This window comes from Canis lupus, chromosome 18 (assembly GCF_011100685.1).
Source record: "Canis lupus familiaris isolate Mischka breed German Shepherd chromosome 18, alternate assembly UU_Cfam_GSD_1.0, whole genome shotgun sequence".
Lineage (NCBI taxonomy): Eukaryota > Metazoa > Chordata > Mammalia > Carnivora > Canidae > Canis > Canis lupus.
In genome coordinates, this window is record NC_049239.1 from 2,082,533 (window position 1) to 2,103,803 (window position 21,271).

Here is a 21,271-nt window from a genome sequence, read left to right on the forward strand (position 1 = left end):
AACCGACCCCCAGGACGGGGAATCAAGGGAGTCACTTCACGCCAGCAGCCTGGGGCCGGGCATGCTTGCAGAGCCTCCCAGGAGGGCGCGTTCAGCAAATCCTAAGGCACAAGGAGAAACGTCCTGTAACAGTTGGCCGCCTGCCGCCGTGCCTCCCGAAGCCAGCAGCTGAAGGAACATCCTGTACCAGGACAGGTGCCTCTCTGGTCACCACCTGGGCGGTGCCGGGGCTCATTCTAGAAGTGAGTAAGGCTTTTCGCTCTCAGCCTGGGTCAAGGGCTGCTGGGCGGCAGGCGGAGCCTCCCTCGATGGATGGATGGATGGATGGATGGATGGATGGATGGATGGATGTGCAAGCACCTGGCATGGGGCACGACACAGAAGCTTGTCTGCATCCCCGGCTCACGGTTCAGCCAGGACGAGATTCCTCCCATGGGCCCGCGCTTTCCCGGGGTACAGCCTGTCCGGGGAACATACGGATCTGGTCATGCCAGGATGGGGATGCGCTCAGAGCACAGCCCTGCAGTGCCAGCCCGAGGTCAGCCCCCTCCTGGCCCTGTGACCTCGGCAGGTTAGATGCTAGCTGACCCCGCTTTCTGTCCTGCGAGCACTGCTCAGGGAGTCACTCAGAAAGCACAGTGTTTGCTCTGAGGGTGTCAAAGACCATTTATGACCTCCCTTAGCAAGGGGGGGGCGGGGGGGCGGTCTAGAGCCAAACCAGGCTGCAGTCTGGCTTCATCGCTAAGTAGCAGCGTAGTGGTGGGAACCTGGCACAGCAGCCCCGTGCCTCACTCTCCCATCTGTGAGTAGCGCTGACTTCCTAGGGCAGGCCTGGCTCAGGCTCAGGAGAGCTCCCCCTTGGAAAGGTCTCGGCCCCCGCACCTGCCCTCCGGGGGCGTACGTGCACAGGACGTGGAGCCTGGAGTGAGGCGGGCTCCACCCAAAGGCTGCAGACACGGAAGGGGCCACCTGGACTCCGACGCGGGCTGGCGCATCTGGGAACGCAAGGCTCCTGACCTGTAGGATGCTCCGCGAGTGACTCGGTGGGAAAAGCCAACCCCCGAATCCCCAGGGTCCTCTTCTCTGCTGCAAAAGCGTTAAAAAATAGAGTGGTGGCAATATTGAAGAGGAGATCATCACAGGCATGCCCTCAAGGGCATGAGGTGCTTCTCTGCAGAGGTGGAGGGGCAGGAATTCTCCATCAGGACACCCGGCCTCTGACTGGCACCGCAGCCCGTGATAAAAGCCCTGAAGTGGTGATAGAACATTCAGGCGTCCCCGGAGCCCTGCTGTCACTTTTGATATGTTCCCTGCACAGACTGAGAAGCAAACCACAAGGAAGGAGTCTGAGAAGGATCAGGGTGGAGGTGACGTCATCTCCGTGCCCCAGTGTGTACTCTGGGGAGCCCGGGTCTGGGCCCGGGTCCCCCACAGGGAGGCCGCGGGGTCACCTCCCTGCTGTCAACATCGCGGGGCACGCCGCCCTGGCTGCCTTACAGGCTCAGGACGTCCTACTGAGCTCAGGAGGCCATCACCGCGGCCCAGACCACCCTGGGAAGACAGAAAACGGGGCACTTTCAGCTCTTTGCCCCTAGAGCCATCTACGGGGTAGGATGTCCATGAAGGCCAGCCCCCGAGGGTGCCTGCACCGAGTGGAGCTGAGAGGGCCCCAAACTCTGGGGGGTGCGGGGATAGGGAGGGAGGGCTCAGAGCTAGGAGCACCCAGGCCAGCTTCGTCTTCCTTCTCCACCATTGATCAACCAGATTCTGAGCTCAGAGGGCTCTGCGTCCACTTGCAATGCGTTTTGCAAAGTGAGGATGTAAGCTGAGGTTTTCAAAAACTTGTGAAGTTTCTTGTAAACACTGGGATGTGCTGATGGTCCCTTGACCTGGTGGGGGCCACAAGGAGGAAAGCGGGACAGTCCCGGCAGGTGGACGGCCACGGGGGCCTCCCTGTGCCAGGGCAGGTGGCGGGCTCCATCTCTGAAAACCGCAGCAGCCACGCTGGGGCCCAACATTAACATCCCCCGGGGCAGGCGTCCCTGCCCCCCAAGCAGATGAGGGGTGCAGGTCTCAGTAATGCAGAGGCTTGCCCAGCGTCGAGCATGTAGAAAACTGCCGGAGCCCAGACCTGAACCCAGGGCACCTGCTCTGCTTTGCTTCTTTGCCGGCAGCTGCTTCCCAGCCCTGGGGAGTCTTCCCCGCCAGGAGGGATCCGTGGCTTCTTAGGAGCTACATGAAAATGCTTTTGATTCTGGTGGACCCTGAAACCCCCTACAGGCAGCTGCACTAAGTCTAGAGGAAATTAAATTTCATTTGGGGGACGCCTGGGGGGCTCGGGGGTTGAGCCTTCAGCTCAGGGCGTGACCCTGGGTCCTGGGATCGAGTCCTGCGTCAGGCTCTGCCTGTGTCTCTGCCTCTCTCTCTGTGCCTCATGAATAAATAAGTAGAATCTTTAAAAATAAATAAACAAATTTAGTTCAAGCTGGGGCAGAACCAACAATAGGCTAGATGAATTTTAGTGAAAAATGATGTAAATCTAACAATTTTTTCCCAGTTCCGTTCTAAATTAATGCTGCTGTTTTGAGATATAAAACACAAAAGCCCAAACAGCTCCATGCAGTTGTGCGGCTCTATTCGTGGTAGTAAGAACGTACGTAATAATCCTGTTCCGTTAGAGTCCAGCTTACTTTAAAAGAAATCTGCATCACTATCTGTTGACTTTCGAGTTTCCATGAGAAACATATTTCCAGTCCTTGCCTTTCCTTTTCCTTTTCCTTTTCCTTTCTAAAGCAGTTACGACTCAAAAAATAACCCGACTAGTTCTTGAAAGTCAACCACGGATTTCAGGGTCCCCCGGCAGACCCCGGCCTTGAATGGCGCTCAGCAGCTCGGCAGGCCGTGGCAAGATCCAGGGCACATGGTGGCCGCCTTTACGCCCGTTTCAGGCCAGACCCATTCGGAAGAATAATTGATTTTGATTTGCTCATCTCTATTTTTTGTTTTTCCTCGAACAGAGCCATGGACGTCTGACTTTGCCAGAGGCAGCGCTAATCAGGTGCTATCATTGTAGAGATGACGGAAATAAAAGGTAGTTTAGAAAAGATGCAGTCCTCCCCTGGCGGGTGGAAGACGGCAAAGGGATCAGGCGCTCGGAGCCGCGCTGCCTGCAGGTCACACGGTGGTGGCGCCAACCAGGCTGCCGGGTAACACCCAAGGGCTCCCACTGGGTCCCCGGCCATCTAGGGCCCCTGATGCTGTTGCCATGGGAACGCGGGCTTGCCTCTCCCCCCGGCTCAGGCATCTCTCTGGCGCCGGCCTGCACACCTGCTCCTCCGCTCAGGGACGAGCCCCGGGGAAGAGTCCCTGCACCAGTCCACCGTCCGTGGCTTTCTCCCTGCACAGGACAAATCGGGCGAGGACCCCCGCGGTAGGGCAGAGCCTCCCCGACGCTGCGGCAACGTTGGACTCTTAGACCTTCCCTCCGAGGCTCTAGGCCTCCCTGACTGCAAGGCTCCCCTCTGGGCTCCAGGACCAGGAATCGGGGACCTGGGGCGAGTGGAAGCGCAGAGGGACCGCAAGTCCCCGCAGGGCCCGCAGCGGTGACGGTGCCCTGGACGCCTGTCCTCAGCACGGCAGGAGCAGCAAGGACCATTCACAGGAGCCCGGTGGGCGCCTCACTTGGATCTCAGAAGGAAGACAGCTCTATTGATGGAGTCGCCTGGGGGGAGGGGTACGCTCTCTTTCTTGTGTGTAAGGACAACGCCGGCGGCCCCTGGGACGTGCAAAGGTGGGAGTGTGTGTGTATGTGGCACATGTGCACACACACCCAGATGTAGTCAGTTCTTCACTATAAAAATAAGTTGGCATGGTAACACTTGAAAATAATAAGGGACACAGGGAAAACTCTGACCTTTTTTTTTTTTTTTTTCCAGTTACTCAGTTAAAATTCTAGAGTGTGGCCCTCCTAGTACTCTCCCGCACACGTACTTATAAATAGACGCACTGACATGGTTAGGATCACAGGACGTACGGTTTTGCAATCAGGCTTGTGTAGCTTCAGGTTACACCGTAAATATCTCCCGGGCACTACACCTCTTTGATGTTTCCGTGTCTGCGATGTTTGTCCACGTGGCCGTGTGGGACCTGGCGCTGTCCTGACGGCTGTCCGTGCGGGCGGTTTCGAGTCTTTCACATTCACCAACAGCGCTGTTGGGCGTCTTTCTACATGAGTCTTAATGTCTGTGTCTATTTTCTCAGAATAGATTGCTAGATGTCAAGCTTTTTTTTTTTTTTTAAAGATTTATTTATTTGAGGGAGAGAGAGAGAGAGAGAATGTGAACGAGCAGGGGGGAGGGGCAGAGGGACAGAGACTCCCAAGCAGACTCTGTGCTGCATGCACAGCCCAATGTGGGGCTCGATCTTGTGACCTGAGAGCATGACCTGAGCTGAAACCGAGAGTCGGACGCTTAGCTGACTTAGCCACCCAGGCGCCCGGATGTCAGGCTTTATTAAAATACATCTCCAATAACAGAAACGTTTCCAACATTGGAGATGCCGGGCCGAGTGTTTGGTAGGATGCCGTTCCCCAAGACCAGATTTATTAAGGAACGTAACGGGACTAGGTGTAAGGCCGCTCGGCCCCCTCACTTAGGAACCGTCATCAGGTGTGCTCTCTGTGCAGTCCCCACTCCCTGGACGCCCCAGGGTCCCCCAGGGCTCACTCCCCGCACGGTCTGGAAGCACCGATTGTGCAGAGGATTTCTGTCTCCGCAGTGATAGCATGGACTTTAGAACCGGCCAGGCCTGGATTCAGACTCTCTCTCCTGCTGCTGCATGTGCCCCCTTCCCCCGACTATCAACACCCTCACTGTCACGGCAGAGGGACGGTCACACAGGCTTACGCTGAGCACCACAGGGGGGTGTATGAAACTCCCTCACGCGGAGCTCACACCGGGTAAATGAGCATTCCACACGTGCACGTCTGACTTGCCTTCTCTCTGTCAGGGCCACTGTGTGCCTACAAGATGCCCCTGCTGCACCAACCCAGAAAAAAAAAAGCCTTTGCACAGAAAGAGCTCGTCCAGAACTTCTATTCCAAAGACTTTGAGGTTTAAGTGGTTGAAATCCCAGTAATTAGGAGTCTGTTTGCATTCAAAGAAGCTGAAGCTCACGGGGAAGAGGGCAGCCATGGTGTCTGGAAAGAGAAGCCCCCCCCCAGCCCAACCATCAGGTCCACCTGTCCACCATGACGTCCATCGTGACGTGGGGAGGGGGCAGCAGGGGAGACCTCTAGGAGGCCTGGTGACCGGCTGTCAGTGGGCAGGAACCCATGCAGTGTGAATACTGAGCTGGAGCCTGCAGTGTGGCCAGGCCCGGCCCTCTCCCCGCAGACCAGAGCCTCCGTGGGAGCAAACTCCTTGAGTCGAGCCCCTCCCGGAGCAGCACCACTAGGACCACGCACACATGCAGTGTAAATATGATTCTGATTTGAATAATACATTTTTTTTCACATTTAATTATTAAGGATTTAGGAGCAATGAGGTTCTGGTAACAAAAGAAAAAAAACCACTCTCAATCTCTCAATCTTTTACAGAACCAGAAATATTGTAAAATATTTAAAAATAAGTGGTGTTTTTATGTGAGATTCTGGGCAAAATGGGAGGTCGCGGGGAGCCAACGGGGTGTGGCTGGAGCAGGCTGGGGGCACGTGGGAGGGTTCGCCTCACTCTCCTGTCTACCGTGTGGGTTCTACACTCTTCATAGACAAGAGCTTCAACATTCCTTTATCTTTGTGTTGCTGGAAGAAATAAAGATTATGAGGCTTTCTCTGCCTAACCTCATTGAAGAACTGAACTAGCATCTCTCTGGTAGACAGTGACAATCAATAAAGTAAGCGATACTCCTTCACTTCCTTGGCGCTTCCCAGCGGGGACTGGGACGGGGGGCTTTGCCACCCAAGGGACCTCTGGCAACATCTGAGACGTTCTGGTGATCACGGCAGGTGTGTATGTGCTAGTGCTAGTGCTGTTGGCGTGTGGTGTGCAGAGGCCAGAGATGTTGCCAAACGTCCCACGAGGCCCAGGACAGGCCCTCACAAAGGATTATCCAGTCCCGAATATCCATATAGTTGCAGAGTACGGGACTCTTGTCCCAGGGAAGAGAGTACAGTGATGGGGACGTGTACTAGGAACTAGGCACCGGCCCGAGGGGGTAGTGTGAGGGTCTAAATGAACACTGGTAGGAATGACCATCGGGTAAAAGAATAATGTGTCTTCGCTGACAAGCACACACATGCAAATAAGTGGGAGAGAAGGGAAATGTTCTTCCCAACAGCAGAAAGGCACCTAATAGATGCAGGATGGTAGAAAATCCAGAAAAGAATCATCAATACACAATAAAACCCGTGAAGGGATGCCTGACGGAGAAAAGCAAATTCACATGGTCTCGAATTCTCTTCCTTGAAAAGTGGCTTCCTCGTTACAAAGGGAAGAACAGTGACTACTAGGGAGAAACCCAGAGGACAACAGCTTCCCCGAGGAATAAGGACAAACCCCAGGAATGATGGGACGAGCCCACATCGTGAGCTTCCCGAGGGAAAGCGCAGGGAAGGACACATCCCCTCTTTCTGTGGTCTTCACACACAGACAACCTGATGGGGTCCCTCGGGAGCCCCCCCGCACACCAACGGGTCCTTCAGTCACTGTGACAGAGGACTCAGAGGCCGTGGGAAAGGCAAGGTGCCGAGGCGCGTCCCGGGGGGAATCACAGAGAAGGTGGTCCTGTCCTGGCTACGGAGCGTAAAGAAAGGCAGCCACGGAGAACATCAGAAGGACAACCGGAAACGTGACGTGGTCTCGCAGACAGGATGCGTGCGCTTGGCTGACGTTAAAGACTGTGCTGCGCTCACGCCCTGTTTTTAGGAAACAGACACTGAGGCCTTTACAGGAGGAAAGAAAGGATTTGATGTCTACACATTAGGCTCAACCATGGTGTGTGGGTATCCAAACGCTCACACTGCTGACCCCTGAACTACACGGGCTGAGACTCCACGGATTCACTTACACGTGAAATTTTCTTAACATGAATCCAACACAGCAAATGTGTTTCTGTTCCTTATGATTTTCTCAGTCCCATCTTCTCCCCTTTACTTTATGGCAAGAATACAGCGTAGAATATGTGTTCGTCTATCATTCCTGTGGCTTCTGCCAAAGCCAAAGGCAGGCTAGTAGTAGGGAGGTTTTGAGGGACTTGGGTTATATTCGGATTTTCGACTGCATGGGGGGGCCGATGCCCTCGCCCCACCAGACCTACGTGCGTGTATATGTGTATATACACATGCAGTGGAAACAGCGCAGCAGGACGTCTGGGTGGCTCACTTGGTTCAGCATCAACTCTTGGTTTTGGCTGAGGTCATGATCTAGGGTCATGGGACGGAGCCCCATGTTGGGATCTGTGCCTCGTGGGGAGTCTGCTGGGGATGCTCCCTCTCCCTCTGCCCCTCGCCCTGGCTCAAGCTCACTCTCTCTTGCTCACTCTCTCTCTCTCAAATAAATATTTAAAATGTGGCAATAGGTTGCCAATTAGGGAATCAGGGGACACAACCTATGAGAGTCCTTTGTGTTATTACTACGAGTTCTCTGGAGGTCTGAACTTATTCTAAAATAAAATTATAACAAATACTGTGTGAGAATAAGGATGGGCACCCCGTCCTCTCACTCACCGTGTGGCTGGTGTCTTATCCCATCGCCGACCACCGCCCACGGCGCACACGGTTGTGGAGATAAGACAGGCCGTGCATGATTATCTTCACAGGACTATCCCTACTCCATTCAGCCTCTGTCTTGAGGGATATTTGAGATGCAGGATGTTTCAGATCCAAAACAGGCAGCAGTGGCTGGTTCGATCACTGCTGGGGTTGAACAGATTATCCCACGCACGGAGGCGGAGCCCTGTTAGGCCGGCCCGTGTGGACGAGCCCCAGGCAAGTGTGCTTCTGCGGAGGCCCACGGAGCAGACCACCACAGGCCCATGTCCATGCCCATGCTCTCTGCTGCGTGGCCACATGATTTGCGAGCTCAGGGAAGTGACCTGGCACCTCCCCAATGACCACCTCTCTGTCTTGTATGAGCAGGTCAGGCCGCCCACCAAGAGGGGCTCCCCAAAACAATCTGAACCTCTTCAAGGTTCTGCATCTACCTTTAGGCCAACGTGTTGTCCCTATTAGGAGAACCGTACTTCTCAGGTCATGTCAGAGTGTATTTTATTTATTGTCATCTGGTTTCGGAAAAAGTCTTGCCTGAGCCTACGGGTAAGCAGGGCAGCTGTTACTGTAATCTGGGACAGGGGAGCCACCAGCTGCCTCTCTGAGGCCAGCGGTGACCCCGCAGCAGCAGCAGCAGCACCGCATCAGCAAGGTCAGGGCCTCAGGCAGCCCGCACGCAGCCCTGTAGGCCACCGCCTGCCGGGCCAGTAGAGCTGTCCCCTCCGCTGCAGCCCGGCCAGTAGGCTGGTGGAGCAGGAGGGCAGAGACACGGCCACCAGGAAAGGACACAGGACCCGGAGGAAGGGCTGACTGGTATCTGGTCAGGGCCAGGGGGGAGCCAACGACTGAAGCTCAGATAGCATATACCCCCTGGAATGCCTTATCCTGGAGAAAGTAGGCTTATATACCAGTAGGGTGAGATTACAGAATTACAAAAATAATGATTGTCAAGACTTAGTAACAAATCCTCTTAGAAAGCAGGACATTCGCTGGCACCACTTAGCCTCCGGGGTTGCTTTTTGTAGAACTAAAAATCCAACAACCCAAGCAAAAATCTGTAGCTGAGGATGACGGACGACCTCCAGCCTGCATACCTTCGTGTCTGTCGGACGAAGCAGGGCCTTTTATTTTGCTTCCTTCCGACCATGGCGCTGTGGGAACGGATACGTCACCCTGAACACCACAGTCGGCCGTAACCCCGCTCAACCAGGAAAACCAAAGTTTCCACGCAACACGGGTTCGGGAGATCCAACACTGAAAAAAGGAAGTGCCTGAACGTGGCCGCATCTGCCTTACGCCACCCTCCGACTGTCAAGGCCTGAGACTCGGGGCGGGGAGGAAACCAAATGCCCTCTCTCTTCAGGGCTGTTCCTTCACCCCCAGACATCTGCTGGAGTTCCTTGAAGCTACAGAAATAGCCAATCCAAGTGATGGGTTGCCCGGGAGGCTGCCTCTGTCACCGGGAACAGCGGTATAGGACGCCCGTCCCGGATCACTCTGTACTGGGACCAGGAGAACAGCCAAGCCCTGGCACCTTCTCATTCTACTGGAAGGGACAGATTGCCCTTTGACGATGGTTAGAAAAATGAATTTCTAGGCATGAATCACACATACATCTTTTGATCCAGCAATTATACTGCTGGGAATCGACTATCTGCCATCAGCTCTCACTCCTTTCTCTACCATCGATCTGTCCTCCCACCTACCAGCCATTAACTGACCACAGATCTACGCACAAGAACGATCATTTCTGCTCTCTCTATAATAAGAGTGGGTTGCAGGCCATTAATAGGGGCAGGTGGGCCCCGCATGCACTCAATTCACAGGGAGGCCCTGTGCTGCCACGGAGAGGATGGCCCTTATACCAACGAGGACAAAGAGCTGAAGGCCAATCCTGGGTGCAGAGCCCAGGTGCTGGCGTGAGCATGATTCCCACCTGGCCAGGCAGGTTCCACGGCTCCACGAGTCACACCCTCTGGCATCATAAAGACATCTAAATAAAGGGCCACAAATTTAAAAGATGCAGAACGAGGAGAGCGTAAGAACATGCCTTTTTACTACAGAGGAGCTCATTTACGCTCATTTAGTGTAACATTCTCTCTCCTGGTGACAGGAGTCGTCCCGGGAGCCTCAGCAGCAACGTCAACAGAAACCCGCTGTGGAACCATGAGCCTCAAGGCAGAAACTTGAGCTATAGAGGCCGGACGCGGTCCAATCACAGCACTTTGTGACCTACAACACACATCAAAATAATCAATGCTACAGCATTCCACGTGGGACTCCCGTGAGTAAGACAGCAAGGAGATTTGCTTTCTTTTTTTTTTTTTTATTTATTTATGATAGTCACAGAGAGAGAGAGGCAGCGACACAGGCAGAGGGAGAAGCAGGCTCCATGCACCGGGAGCCCGACGTGGGATTCGATCCCGGGTCTCCAGGATCGCGCCCTGGGCCAAAGGCAGGCGCCAAACCGCTGCGCCACCCAGGGATCCCGGAGATTTGCTTTCTAGGAGCAACTGCACTTACTCTGAAACACGGAGCCTGGCAGGTGACCGAGAAGCCTATTCCAAGACCCGCCTCAGATGGGTCGGAACCTCTCCAGATTTCAGGCCCGCCTCCACGGCGGGTGGGATTCCAGCACCACCATCCATTCAGCGGATGTTTCCTGAGAACCTCCAGGCCAGGCACCCGGGTGCTGGCGACATGGTCCTTAAGACTAAAATCCCGACCTCATGACCCTTCACTTGATGGGGACACAGACCAGCACACGGGAGTGTGGGATGCAGAACCACCTGTAGGTTCTGCTCGCAGGTGTGCGGGAGCACCCGGATGGCACCTGGTGCTGGGGTGCAGCGACGTCACGTGCGGCCAGCGCGCTGCTGGAGCGCGAGGCACAGAGGCAGCCAAGGGTCCTCCAGGCACAGCGGTCCCGAGAGAGGGGAGAGCGGCACAGAGAGGATGCGATGGCAAGGGGGGCTCACAGATGCTGGACGAGCAAGCAGTTCTGGATGCGCACAGGTGCCAAGTGCTGCAGAGACGCGTCCACAGATGCTACCAAAACCTGACCGCTGGATGTGACCTGGGGTAGGTCGCAAGCATTCTCGGGGAAGATTCATGTCAGACAGGCCCAGTTCCTCTAGTCTCAGGGGATATACAGACAGGTCCGGTTCCTCTAGTCTCAGGACAGACAGACGGGCCTGGTTCCTCTACTCTGGGGACGGATAGACGGTCCTTGGTTCCTCTAGTCTTGGGGACAGATAGACGGTCCCCAGTTCCTCTAGTCTTGGGACGGACACATGGTCCCGGTTCCTCTAGTCTTGGGGATGGATAGACGGAACCTAGTCTTGGGGATAGACAGATGGGCCCCGTTCCTCTAGTCTTAGGACGGACAGATGGCCCGGTTCCTCTAGTCTTGGGGAGGATGCACAGTCCGCCTACTTCAACATCCTCAGTTTGTACAGAAGCCGTTTGCCCTTCCCTGAAGCAGCTCCAATGACCCCGCAGGGATGGATACAGAATAAGAGCCCACGGGTCTGTAGGGGATCCGGGTCACAGAGCCGGCCGCCCAGAAGAACAACGTCCCTGGGGCCACCGGAGAACACCCGCATCACCCCAGACCAGGGAAACCACAGGCACAGATGTGCGTCTAGACCTGACAATCCAGTGGGATGAGATGGATCCTGAGACTTCTATGTCTTAACAACCAAAGTCACCCTAAAGTAACTCAAAATCGTCACACTGTGAGGTTGACCCAGAGTGACACCAGCCCTTGTCCGGATGCGGGTTTTCCTCGCACGTTTTTCCTCACCCACCCCGTCACAGTCTGTACCTCCTATTCTGGCTGCTGCACGAGACTTGGTGCATGACAATTACTGGCAACGAGATCTCCCCTGGTTCTCGAAGGACCCGCGCACATTCTGCTTTCAGCAACACAATTCAGGGTTTCGGAACCTCACACATCCAGAGCTGCTCACCAGTTACGCTCTAGGTTAGACGGAGTCTTGATGGAATAAGGCTCTTTCCCTTCATGTAACGGGTCATAGCAGTCAGCACCTGCCATCCCCCGTATCCCTGTGTATCTGCCGTGGACTGTATCCCTGTGCACACACCATGGACCGTATCCCTGTGCACTATATCCCTGTGCACCTGCTGTGCCCTGTATTGCTGTGCACCCGCCATGCACTGTATCCACCGTGCACCATATCCCTGTGCACCTGTTATATACCGTATCTCTGTGTACCTGCTGTGCACTGTATCCACCATGCACCCACCGTGCACCGTATGCACCGTGCACCATATCCCTGTGCGCCTGCAGTGCACCGTATCCACTGTGCACCTGCCATGCACTGTATCCGCCATGCACCATATCCCTGTGCATCTGCCGTGCCCTGTATCCCTGTGCAACCGCTGTGCACCATATCCCTGTGCCCCTGCCGTGCCCTGTATCCCTGTGCACCCGCTGTGCACCATATCTGCCATGCACTGTATCCCTCAGCCCCTGCCGTGCCCTGTATCCCTGTGCACCCCCTGTGCACGATATCCCTGTGCCCCTGCCGTGCACTGTATCCGCCGGGCACCCACGTGCACCATATCCCTGGGCCTACTCTGAACTCTGCTCCAGCAGCTCCCAACAGCTCTTCTAGGGCCCCCTCCTTGGGGGTGTCCTCTGGGGCACTGGCAGCCAGCAGGAGCCGCCCTGGACTGCCCCTCCCCCCCCCCGCCAGCAGCCCTCTGGCACCCCTGTTCCAGGACCTGGACACCAGCATGTGCTCCCAGGGGAGGCAGTGTGGGGAGAGGTGGCCACAGCAGTACATCCCCCGACCACATGGCTGCCAGTGCAGCTCAGCCGGCCCCGCCCCATGGGTGTGCAAGGCCAGGGGAGCATCAAGAGCTTCCTCCAAACTACAAAAAGCAGGTGCACTCACAACCCGCTGGCTGCAGCCCACCTCGGCAGCCAACAGGCAGTGGGGCAAGAGGTCAGGCGTGATTATTTCCATTCAGTGAGAAGCAACACCCACCCCGCACAAAGCTTGGGCTCCCCACAGCTGCCTGTGTGTCTCCAGCCCTGGGCCCCCCAGCAGGAGGGTGCTCCCGGCTCCGAGGAGTCCGTGGCTCCTCCCCACCCTGGACCACGCAGCAGCGGGCCTGCCTGCTAGGACACGTGCTTAGTCCCGCACAGTTGACAGAGCCCACCTGGCAAACAGCCGCGTGATGGCCCTAAAAATCCACTCGAACAAATTTAAAAGATCACAAGGGGGCACCTGCATGTCAGGCCCACAGGGTTGGTGCAGACGTCATTACAGCACGGTCACCCCCTGCGGCGCTTGGAGCCGTGAGCACACACCCGCCAGCGGAGCAGCACGGAGGGGGCACTGCCTTTGAGGAAACTCAGTCTGTTTACTCCTCCCCGTTTACCTGCTTGGGAACCTCCCACAGTCTGAGGCCCCAGGACTGAAGCTTTGAGAATCTCCTTCCCTCGGACGAAGCTTATACGCAGGAAAGCAGAGCACGGCACATGCGAATCCACTTGGCACGTTATGCCACCAAAACCACGGATATTCCATTTCTCCTGAAAAGAACAGGGAGGAAAGAGCAGCAGGGTGCTCTCGATCGACTCCCCTCCTGGAAGCGCGGCTCCGGGGACAGGCCGCCCGGGCGCACCTGCCCATCCTCCTGGAGCCGTGCGCAGAAGCGGCGGTGGCCTGACTTATGTCTCCTGTCTCCTAGGCTGTTTGCCCCGTGGGAGAAAAGCACAGTGAAAAAAAAAATCTGTTCACTTAAGAGGCATGTTTTGGGTTTGAAACAGGATTTCTCATTCTCTAGCATTTTATCTTGTGAGAATCTCAGGCTTCCAGAAAACCTATAAAAGGCGGTATAAGGTTTTCTGTATGTTCTTCACGTGGGTTCCCCAGGACTAGCGTTGGCTCCGTCTGCTTCATCCTGTTCTCTTTCCGCACCTGGTCATCGGGGTGGCCCGTCTACCCCGCGGCCTGTGCCTCCGACACGTGGCACTCTCCCTCGTAAGCACAGCGTCAGGACTGAAATCAGGAAAGTCCACCAGTACGCTCCCTCCAGCCGACATGCGCGCCTGCAAATTCAGCCAAGGTCCAACCGACGTCCCTTTTAGGAAAGGCAACAGCACCATTTTGGGGTTCGTCTGTCACCCGGAGAGTGAGTTTTCTGGGGTCTTCTGTGACCGTCACACTTTGCAGAACCCCCGCCATTTCATGGACTACCCCCCAGTCCCGGTTCACATCTTTGGCGTCACACACCCACGAGACGCCGTGGGGCCCCAGCGGACGCTGGCTCAGGACACTGGGCCCTGGTGGCACCTGCCAGGTTTCTCCACGTCCGTAAGTGACCACCCTCCTCTTGCCCTCTGAGCCTGGGACGTGCCTCCTCTTTCTTCAAGCGCTTGCTCAGCACCCTTTTGGTGGAGAATGGAATTTAGGAGCCAGGATCAGAGCTCCAGATCAGATTTACCCTTAAAGGAGAAAAAGCAGAAGTGCCCGGACAAGGAGGGGAGAGCAAGAAATCACTAGATCCTGTGATTTTGCTCAAACCCAGCCCATTCTCTCCAGCCTCAGCACCCTGGTCCTCATCCAAAGGCCATGGGCTCCCGAGCCCGCGTGCATGGTGGCCGAACCCATGCCACGCCCCCTCTCCGAGTGCCACCCTATCCTGCACACCACGAACTAAAGGGAACCTCCCCAAAATGCAAAGCTGCTCCGCACCCCTCTATCCGACACCTGGTGGACTCTCTTTTGCACCTGGGATGGAATTCTTAGCCGACTCTAGGTCCTAACGTCCAGGCCCTTTGTGAAGGCCCCCCCTCCCCCTTCTGGAACATTCTCCCCCTCCAAGCCCACGATCAGCTTCTCATCCTTCAATCCCGGGGCTACGCTAGCTCGTAGCTCCCCCGCACAGGGAAGCGTCCGGCTCGCACACCTGGCCCGCCGGCAGTCACGCGCCCCTGCGGACCAGCTGGCGTTGGTCTCGCCCAGCAGGCCGTGGGCTCCTGGGGACAGGCCAGTGTCGGCTCAGCCAGACCCACGCCCTTCCAGGGCCACCCTGCGCTGCCGTGAGGAACCGTCGGGCACAGGAAGCCGCCTGGTCTAGTGATGGTCCTGGTGCAGAGTCAGGGCCCAAAACTGCTGACGCTCCCTCCACCCGGGAGGCGATCGTCAAGCCAACAGGCCCTCACAAACCCCTATCACAACACGCACCAGGGCAATGAACGCTCACGAGCCTGCACGGGAAGCCGGCTCCCGGGAACTTGCCTGCGGGAAAGGATTCAGAACGTGACGACACGCTTGTGCCCCCGCAAGCTCCCGGAGCACTTTACCTGGACCTGCGAGGCGAGGACGCACTGGGAGAGCGGCCAGTGGAACCACATGTGCCCCGGGCAGTCACGGATAGTCCTGAGACACAGATGCCCACACCGCACGGGCATGACAGGCTCTCCTGCTGCGTGAACCAGTGAGAAACACGAATGCAAGCGAAGGGGACGAGGGTGCTCCCGGGCACCTGCAGCAGAGCCGTCGACGCGGGCAACGCAACGGGCCGAAGTTCGTTTTCTAGCAGCCCCTGCTCCAAAGGAAACTTCAGCAGCAGCAGCAGCAGCAGCAAGATCGAGCCCGTTAGCGGGCCCGGGAACACCACCTCGTGTTCTCGGATTTGGGGGAACAGGCGCATTTGGGGAAGATGGGTGATTGAAACGCTCACCCTGCGAGGCCTCCCCCGGATGCCATGGGAGCTTTGATGCCGCAATCCAGGACCCGCGTGAGGCCTCACAAGTTCAGAGAGCTTCTATTTTCACAGATATTTACGGTCTGGAGAAAGCCCAGCGGGGGGGATTCCACGGAGTTTCCTGATGGGACTCCCCTCAGGCGCGCGGCTCACCAGGTGGCTGCAAGCGTCCCCTGCGTGGGGCGTTCTCCGGCTGCCGCCGAGTGCCCGAGACACCTGGAGGTTAGTGCTATTCCCACACAGCTCCGAAAGATGCTCCGGACCACCCGGCACCCTTTCCCACGGAGAGTCCCAGGGAAGCATGTCATGGACCTCGTGGACCCGCGACTGGAATCGTCTGGGAAGCTCCAGGCTGCCCCCCACCCCCGTCAGTGGGCTTTCTTCAGGTGCCTCCCAAACCAGCAGGGAACGGGAGTTTCCAAGAAGGTGATGGAATGTGGTCCTCCCCAACCGTCGCGGGCCTGCACGTTTCCGTCTCATGACTCAGGTAATGAGGCTTCCAGAAAGCGCAGGTAAGAAAAGGGGGCACAAGGCTCTCTGTCACTGGGCGACATGCGGGGGGAGGCCGGGGGCCGAAGAGTCAGCCGCTGCTCTGGATCCAGAAGGCCTGGGCGGGCCCATCCCCGGGAAGACACACGTCGCGGCCTGAGGCCCAGACTGATGCGTGGCTGACGCACGAGGGCAGGGTCACAGCAGCCACGGAGACTCGCGAGCAGGACTCAGGCCCTGCGTCCCTCTGGTTCTCACGCAGTCCCGAGGCTGAGCCCACCCGCGCTCCTTAGCGCCTCTCTGTCCCGCACACCGACTCCCGAGGCGCTCGGCCTCAGAGCTGCCGACGCTGCACCTCCCCCAGGACCGGGACAGGAGCCACAGCGAGCGTCCCAGCTTCCAGAGCCTTCCATGGCAGCAGGTGCAACGGCAGGAGGAACGGGCAGCGATGCTTGCGTCACGCGTGGGCTCCGCTTGCTTGCTCTGGTTTATGCCACGGTACCCTCCGGAGGAACGAAATGTCACACACGTGCGCGTTTTGGTTTGGCGAGACGGGCTCCTGTTTGTGCGGAGCGCTGCTGGGCGCCCCGGGAACACTGCCGACCTGAAGCCTGGGTCCCCTCTGCACACGTGACCCGCCCTGGCTGCTGCGTTACGGGACCATGAGGGAGGCCGGCGGCCAGGGGGCAGGGGCCGTGGGGACCTCTGAGCGGCAGGACGGGACGGGGCTACCCCGTGCTGCCCCGGACGCCCCCCGGAGCACTCGTCGGCCTCTGCTGAGTGAGCCGCTCCGGGGGCGGCACGTGATCGCTCGTTTGCAGACTCGACAGTTTATTTGTTTATTTATTAGATTTTGTTTATTTATTCGTGAGACAGAGAGAGGGACAGAGACACAGGAAGAGGGAGAAGCAGGCTCCATGCAGGGAGTCCGATGTGGGACTCGATCCCAGGACCCCAGGGTCATGCCCTGAGCCAAAGGTGGGGCTAAACCGCTGAGCCACCCGGGCCGCCCAAAACGTGACATTTTAAAAACTAATAAAGACAGTTTATTACATTCCTCCCAAGGAAACCTTTCAGGGAAGCTACGCGACTGCATGGAGGTGGATGGGCATGGAGGGAGCCGGAAGGCGAGGGGGGCAGGGGGAGGGCAGGGGTGCAGCCCCGCGGTGGTGGCAGCCGCCGTTCCTCACTCCCGAGAAACCAGGGAGTGAAATCAGGACAGGAAGACCAATCGGTTAGGTTTTTTCTTTACATTTTTTTTTTTTAAGATTTTATTTATTTGAGAGAGCGCACCAGAGAGACCACGAGTTGGGGGGAGGGCAGAGGGAGAAGCGGAGTGGCCGCTGAGTGCGGGGTCTGACACGGGGCTGGATCCCAGGACCCCGGGGCCGTGACCTGGGCCGAGGGCAGATGCTTTGCCGACCGAGCCCCCAGGCGCCCCAGGGAAGCAGCCTGAGCGACGCTGGGTAAAGAGGGCTTCGCCCCGAGGACGGCGGGGATGAGCCGATGGGTATAGACTCGCGCTGGTAAAGTGACTGTCGCCAGGGGGCAGCGACCCCTGTCCCACCGGGGGCCGGAGCACCCCTCTCCTGGGCTCCCGCCCCAGACGATCCTGCGACGGCCCCAAGTGTCCACAGCACCGTTCACGGCCCTCGGGGACCCCAGCCCTCAGGCTGCACCTCCCTGGGCCTCCTCCCGACGCGTCCGGGCCCCGAGGTTCCAGAAAGCCGACGTGGGCACGTGCCGCAGGCGCTGAGAAAGAGGGCTCGTGCGGCGGGCGGTGAGGCCCCCGGGGTGGGCGCCCACGAGAAGCCGCGGGCTCCGGGGCGACGCCCGGCCCAGGCGGGAGAAGCGGGAGGCCCGGCACGTCCACACGGGCGCGCTCCACGAAGCTGCCCCCGCACTTGGCCACGGCCGCTAGTTTTTCCTGCCAAAGACGGTCTGATGCAGCGGCGCGTTCGTTAAACGGTAGCAAGAGCCTCGGGAGGCCCACGCTGGATCATCAGTAACGGGCAGAACCCAGTGCAAGGCAATTAATTCAGTTCCAGAAAATTAATTTTTGAAAGTAAGCAAAGGGGGGAGAGTGTGGACTGGACCGGGGACAGCGTTCACGCCCTATTAGAAATGGGGTTAAACGTGTGATTAATTGTGTTTGAATTAACAGCAGCGGAGAAACCTGCTCTAACGGGTCACAGGCAGCTCCATGGAAACCCCTGCGCTGGGAGGAAGGCCACCCGGACAGGGCCTTCCAGACGTTCCCATCAAGCTAGCAAGGCAGCCTTAAATTGGGAAATAGAGATGTTTCTGGGAGCATCCCTGTTCTTCCCTTCGGCGGCGCTCCTCTGTGCGGCCCCCTGCCCCTTCCCCCTCCCTTCTCAGCCTCCTGCACCACCCACCTGCACCTGCCCGCGGGCCCCATCCCTGGCACCACCCTCAGGGGCAAGGCTGTGCACACTCAGGGGGCACACACGCGGCCCTCGCCATCGCTCCACCCCGTGGGGGGCCTGCCCCATCATCCACCTGCACCTGCCCCTGGGGGCAGGGCCACACACACTTGGGGGTATGCACACATCACTCCACCACCCACCTGCACCTGCCTGCAGGCCCCACCCCCGGCACCACCCCCGGGGGCAGGGCTGTGCACACTTGGGGGGCACGCACACGTGGCCCTTGCCATCACTCCAGCCATACACACCGGACCGGCCGCAGTGGGGTCACACCCCGACCAGGGGGATGCCCGGGGAGGCCGCGGGGGCCCTGACGGTTCATCAGCAGCACCACCTCCTCGGCCACCGGCTGCCCCATCTGCCTGCACCTGAGGGAGCGCGTCACCCTGCCGACATCATCACACTAAGCCCCGGGACAGCAGGGCCCACGCTGCAGCCGACTTGCCAGCCTCGGGGACCACAGGGGACGGCGGGACGGGGGAGTTGGAAGTGCTGCCACAGTGGTGGGGCTGAGGGCTCCTCCCCCTGGTGAGGGCCCCCCTGCGAGCCTGTGACCTCATCAGGGCCCCTGCCCCCCCTCAGCTGTCCATCCTGGGGCCCTGCCCGCAGCCACACACCCCTGCATGCATGGATGTCCTCCCTGGAGGCGGCGGCGTGTCACAGGGGCGGCTCTCAGAGCTGGGGTGTGCAGACCCCACACCCGACACTCCTGCCCCCAAGCAGCCGGCGAGGGTCACGGAAGGACCCCCAGGGAGGTGGGAGGGGAGGTGTCTGCACGCGGCGCTCGGCCGGCACGGGAGCCCCGCGTGGGCCTGGCCACACACCTCCACTTCCTCGTCCCCTTCGGACTCGTGGGCAGACACACGCCGCCCCTGACGGGCTCAGGTCACGAGCGAGCTCCTTCCACAGAGCGAGACACTTTCTTCTCGACGTGACCATGTGCCAGCCAGCATGCGAGGCGGTGCCGCGGGCCTGCTGGAGCGCCGTCACCTCTGGGGGGACCCGAGCGGACGCTCATCCAGCTGCTCCCCGGGCCCTCGCGTGGCAGCATGAGCACATCCGGCTTCCCCCTCTCCGGGCCAGCAGGCAGCAGGGCCCAGAGGCTGGAGACCGCCGGCGGCCACGCCATCGCGCTCCGTGGGGCAGCCCCCACCGCGGCGCCGGCGACACAGGCCCCCGGGATCAAGGGTCAGAGCCCGGGGCGCCCCGGCCGCGGCCCCGCGAGCCCGTGCGACACGTCGGGGAACGTGGACTCGCCGAAGCGTGAAGCCGCGCCCTGGGCCTGCGGGGCCGCGGCCGGGGACGGCGACAAGAAGGCAGACACCAGGCAGACGCTGCGGTCCCGGGAGAAGCAGCAGGCCAGCTCCCGAGGTTCCGGATTCCGCGGACAGACTTGGACAGTCGGGCGCGGGTGGAGGCCCGCGTTCTCGCCAGGCGCTGGCAGAGCCAGAGCAGATTTTCCTGGGCTTATTTTAGGCTGGGCGAGGCCGTAAACAAGCCCGGGGACCAATCCACAGACAGCCTGTCTAGACCCTTATTTGCAGCAGAGGTCACCGGAGAGGCAGACGTCCCAGATGTCCTGCAGGCATGTGACACGGCCGCGGCCCAGCCGGAGCTGGCCGCCCCACAGGGACGCTTACCTCACCTTCCAGGCGTCGATGGTGGGACCGGACGGGGCAGCCCCTGGAGGCAGGAGGTGTCTGGGGCAGGGCCGCCCCACACACCGGGCTCCCCGCGTGCTCATCGCACGGTGGGGCGGGGGGATGCGGGGAGAGGGGATGGGTGGGGGCCCATGGCGCTTGGGGACACGAGAGGTTCTGGTTCATGGCAAAGGGTCGTTCAAACCCATGAAAATAAACAGGGTCCCGGGCAACGCGGGGTTTAATGGCTGAAGGTAGAGCCTCTGGATCCCAGCGTCAGGTCTGACTGGTCCCAATGCTCACCCCGGGGTCCCTCCCGGCCCCACTGCACACCCTGGTGTCTTGCTGCTAAACCCAGGGTCCCACCCAGCCCCAGTGTTCACTCTACGGTCCCGCTACTCACCCCGGGGTCCCTCTTGGCCCCACTGTTCATCCTGGGGTCCCGCCGCTCACCCCAGGGTCCCACCCAGCCCTGCCGCTCACCCTGGGGTCCCACCACTCACCCCGGGGTCCCTCCCGGCTCCACCGTTCACCCTGGGGTCCCACCCAGCCCTGCTGCTCACCCCAGAGTCCTACCACTCACCCCGGAGTCCCTCCTGGCCCTGCCGCTCACACCGGGGTCCTTTCTGGCCCCAATTCTCACCCCAGGGTCCCTCCCAACCGCACCACTCACCCCGGGGTCCCTTTCGGCCCCAGTGCTCACCCCGGGGCCCCACTCGACAGCTGGGCTTATTTCCCAACTAAAAAACAGAAATAACATTTGTACCTAAATCCTAAAGGTGTTTTGAGGAATAAATTAGTAAATAAAATATGGAAACTTCGCAGAACAATCCTTGGCGAGTGGGACCATCCTGTGAAGGTCGGATGCTCCTGTCGTGGGCATCCTACTTAAGCCACCGCTGCCCACACGGCAGCACGACAGGGTCTCCCTCCCCAGGCTGCAGCCGCCACGCTGACCGGACGGACAGAGCCTGACGATGTGACCTGGGGTAAGTTACAGACGCTCTCCGCATCCCAGGTTCCCCCAGGCCACAGCGGTTCCAGAACATGCAGCTCACAGGCCTATTTTTAAGGTAGAAACTGTTAGTTTAAAAAGGTGGCTGTGGGGATTCCCAGGTGGCTCAGCGGTTTAGCACCGCCTTCGGCCCAGGGCGTGATCCTGGGGTCCTGGGATCGAGTCCTGC

At 58.8% G+C, this 21,271-nt stretch overlaps 1 protein-coding gene across 4 annotated transcripts in view; it reads right to left on the reverse strand.

Annotated features, from left to right (window-relative positions):
- GRB10 (growth factor receptor bound protein 10) overlaps positions 1 to 21,271 on the reverse strand; it is a 155,841-nt gene that overhangs the window by 27,433 nt on the left and 107,137 nt on the right. The window lies entirely within an intron of this gene.